The sequence below is a fragment of the Branchiostoma belcheri genome, unplaced genomic scaffold (assembly GCF_001625305.1).
Source record: "Branchiostoma belcheri isolate BF01 breed outbred unplaced genomic scaffold, Haploidv18h27 scaffold41, whole genome shotgun sequence".
NCBI lineage: Eukaryota > Metazoa > Chordata > Leptocardii > Amphioxiformes > Branchiostomatidae > Branchiostoma > Branchiostoma belcheri.
This window is the reverse complement of record NW_017804032.1, coordinates 2,381,754-2,386,425: the sequence shown is the minus strand read 5'-3', so window position 1 is coordinate 2,386,425 and position 4,672 is coordinate 2,381,754.

Sequence of the window (4,672 nt, the reverse complement as noted above, 5' to 3'; positions counted from 1 at the left end):
GATCTGCTTGGAGATTATGCCTCCTCCCTCCGCCCCCTAACCCTGGTTTCTCCATCCGTGTCAGGGACACAAATTGATGACAACCGGAGACGTGACCCCTCCCCAGCCGGCCACAGAGTGACCAGCCCCCGCCTGATAACACAAACATACCGGGTCAATCCTCTTGATTAACGCGGGGGCATCGATTGCAGTCAACCCCGCAACCTAATTTTCCCGGAGAGTTAGATTAAATTTTCGGACAGGCTGGGGTTTTTAATCACACTTTCGTTGGCGGAGCCAGCTGCGAAAACGACCAGACGCGTGGCGTCCGGGACTCGGCTGCAGGCGGGACGTCTTACAACAGTCGTCTTTCATGGGAATCAGGAAGGAAATGGAGAAGAGACACAAGCTATAAGAAGGTAGGTTGAACTACTTTCAAATGTCTCACGTATCTGTAGTCACCCAACAAAGTCTAGACATTAGAGCGCGCTAGCCAACAGTATGTGTCACCAAAAAAAAGGCGTGGTGCGTATAATGAAATGTAATAATGCTTAGTTTAAGCATATAATCTCGTAAAATGATTAGGCTTTCATTTAAAATCGACTCTATTTGATGAAACATTTGATGCCTTCTTTAGTTAGCCCTAAATTCAACTGAATCTTAGTTGATATAGTGTTACAGTATTTATGTGCAATATCGAAATTCGTGACATTTGATAAGTCTGTGCATTTGTGAGAAAAAGGTATGTGCATATTTTCTGTAGTTTCTAAATCAGCCTTGTTAGTTGTATACCATTCTGAAATATATATAAAGGTATTAGACAATTTGTCAGGATAGTTAAGTTAAAGATTGTACAAACAGACAGAAATTGATGAATCTGATGTAACAATTTATTATCTATGTACATATGTATTCGATACTCAATAAAGAACAGAGATGCAAAAAAAAAATTTCGACTCCATAAAGTCATAAAAGTTTTTTTAAAACATGTTAAGCACGACTAAAGAAGAATGAGTTATGTAGATGTCAAAACCAATCATGGTATGTGTTAACATGTGTTACAACATAATGGTTGAAATTGCTTTCCTCTGTAAGTTATCCTTATCATTCTTATGAATACATATCGAGAATATTGAAAAAATGTACCAGAACTTTACTTCATTACGCCATGCTTCGTCTCTCTACCTATCGAAGAACATTTATGGAATATTCCCGTACCACAGACGAACGGATGGTGTTTTCAGCACCAAGGACAGGGCGTACTTTCCAGTAGGCAGCAAAGGCATTTCACATATAGGTGCGAACTTGTACAACAGACTACTTCGGAAAAACATCACTGTTAGGCCCTTTAACACTTGTCAGTCTAGAAGTTGTTGAAAAATATACATCGAGCGGGTTAAACTTAATCCTGGTGGTACAAACAATTCGCTAATTTTGGGAGGGAATGGCGGCTAAAACGGTTGGGGAGGTTTCATCTACAAGGTTGAGGCAGTTAGTGGCATATTGTACATGTAAGAAAAATGCAATGTTAATCTAGCAGAGTGTAATACATGTTTATATCAGAAGGATGGATTTAGCCTGTGTTACACAAGCTCTTTCAGCCGGAGGTCAATGACCCCCACCCCAAGGGGGGGGGGGCAACCTTAGGGTGGCGGCCGCCAGAAGCGCGATTTAGTCAGGCTAGGATGGATTTAGATCAATTTAAATTGGTTTCTACTGACAAAAATGACTTATACCCCAGCCCACATGTATATACGAAGACTGGATATTCTACATCCAGTTAAAAGCAACAGATCCCGGCTAAATAGGAATGAGCTTAACACAAATTGATTTTGATGTAGTTACTATAGACATTATACCAGAAAAACATCGTAAAAGAATGCATTTCCAAAGTGATGTAGTAAATGTGTGCATTAATGTTTTTTTCCACCTCTAAGTGCTTTAGTCATGATATCTTTATAAACCTTTATCACTGACGCAGTGGAAGATATAAAGGCCTTCTGGCGTCACTTTTACTTACAGATTAAGGGAGATAAAAACGGCTTATCTAGACGTGTCTAATCCGCACACCCCAGGCTATGCATGTGAAACGTCTGCCTAAATCCCAGCAATCTAATTTTAGCGGAGAGCGTAATTCAACCGAAGGGGATCACAGATAAGTAATCACTCTGGGACAGAGAGCCTCAGCTGTCGCAGTTTCAAAATGGAGACGGAGTCGTCCCCAGGGACCTGTTGGAGCTAAGGTCAAGGGTCAAATGAAGGACACGGTTTCCAACGTATGTCAGCAAAAGTAAGGTTAGCAGAAAAGCACCCGAATGATACGTGGGCCTTGCTTATGTTTGAAAAGCAGGGACATTGTTTGGAAATCAAATTTCTTTGTAAATACGTAGTATCAGCATGGGAAGAGCACAACGTACGTATAAAAGTACACGATAACTATCAGAACGCAAAGACTCCTGACTACTGAGACTGTCAGAGCTAGAGCCGAATTGACATGGTACTTTTCAGCAAAGCCGTGCAATATTTCCCTGGGCCATTTTGTTGCAAAGACGGCTCCTATGGGTGCTGTACAAATAAGAAGTATTGAAATGATCTTTCTTTTCTACCAATCCATGGCCAGCAACAGTCTAAATGACAGAGAGCCTTACTTTATTCTTATTGTCAAAACATTCCTATGCCAAGTGCCTTTGCAGTGGATATCATTCATGTCAGTTAAACCTAATGCGGTACAGTAGAAAACTCTTCCAAATAGTTCATATGGGATGAAGAGCTGTGAAAAACTGGATGTTTTTTACTCACTCAAAATTGACAGCAAAATGATGAATTTTGTCTACTTCAAGAACAACAAAATTTATCTTATTGTTATAAGGTACGCTGTAATTTGCATGACCAAATTGAGTGAGTAACAGTCCTGCCATCTTGCTTGTTTTTTTTTTATTTTTTTGTTTTATTAAAGCACATACAAGAAAATACAAGACTGCGATGACGATGCACTCAAGTTTATACACTTATATAAGCGCCGCCATCGAACAGAAAATAGTTAACAAAGACATAATACTATATTGAAGTATTGCTTTGTGTGTGTGTGGGGGGGGCGGTAATGTTATGGTAGCACGCATCATTGCGCTAATTTTATTTCTCCGCCTCTCTACTTGATATTCGTCTCGTCTTATAGCCGTAATCCAGCGATAGATATTGGGATGATACGACAAATGGAGGTAACGGCGACATCCTGCACGTTAACGTACCGTGATAAAACAGGCATTACGGAGGTTCTACCATTCTCAACACAGCTGACTGATAAAGATAATGTTTCCGTGGGAGGGTTTAAGGTTCCGGTAATCCATACATTTAAGAGAATATCATCACTTTAACAGGTGCCATCCCTAAACGTCACATTGAACGTTAGCTTTTGAACACATCGAATCTATTGACAATATTCCTGAAGTTCGAAAATAGGGTGACTGATAAAGATAATGTTTCCGTGGGAGGGTTAAGGTTCCGGTAATCCATACATTTAAGAGAATATCATCACTTTAACAGGTGCCATCCCTAAACAGTTAGCTTTTTAATACATCGCATTTATTGACAATATTCCTGAAGTATGAAAATAGGATGAAAATTTCTCGATGGACGTTACTGGTCTTGTATACTTCATATTTCATTACTTCTTTTAGTAAATAAGTACATGTATTTAGGTACAGTATTTTTCTCGGCCTACTATCTACAAAGAGTGCCATTTAGCTTACCATCATTGTCGTCGTCTGCTCTGTGAAGTTTCAAAACCAATCCCCTTGGGAATGATGGGTCAATACATTATCATAAACTGGATCTTCCAAGTGAATGGCTACCTTCAACCGCTAGATGGGGCTTCTTGCTAATTTCAGTGGCACGAACTAACAGTTTTGTAATGCGTCAACCACTGTAATGATTAATGCCCTGTCATGTATGAATGCAAACAGAAATCAAAATTGTTGTCATCTTTTAAATACAGTACAGTAACATGTGTGTCCATAATATCACCAGGGTCCATAATATCGCCACCTGGAGAAATAGTGTGCTTAAAGATATTTCTACTGCAACATACTTTTGGTATGCACTCCTTCACACATCGAATGTACATACCTACATGTAGGGTATGATGCAGTAAAAATATCTTTAAGCACACTATTTCTCAAGGTGGCAATATTATATGGACACAGATGTCATATACGTGTGTTTGTATCTGTAAAGTAGTATCACATTTTAGTAGTACATCAAAACAACCCCATTAAGTATCGAAAGCTTTATTTCTTTGAATTCTATACCAATGATAAGATATTATCACAATTTCTGCTTTCTTGCCATTTCCATTAAGCGTGTAACATTAGGATCGCATCAAGATTACTCTCTCTTCTTCCATTCCAAATGTTTGCATTGCCATATTGGGTGAGTAATTAGATTAGCTCAGCGCTATCTAAATGTTGAGTAGAGTACAAAGGTACCCCGTCCATCAGAGGCCCGGGCACGATAGAGTCATCTCCAGTGCCAAAGCTCCTTCAAACGGAGAAAAGATAGCCAATAATATAATCGATAGAGGGTTGTAGAGGGGGGGGGGCAAACACAAGGGATGACGGGACATCAACACCAATTTACCAGCACGCGTCTTGGGTCATGTCGTTAATAAACACCAATCTACTCCCGCCCCGCGTTA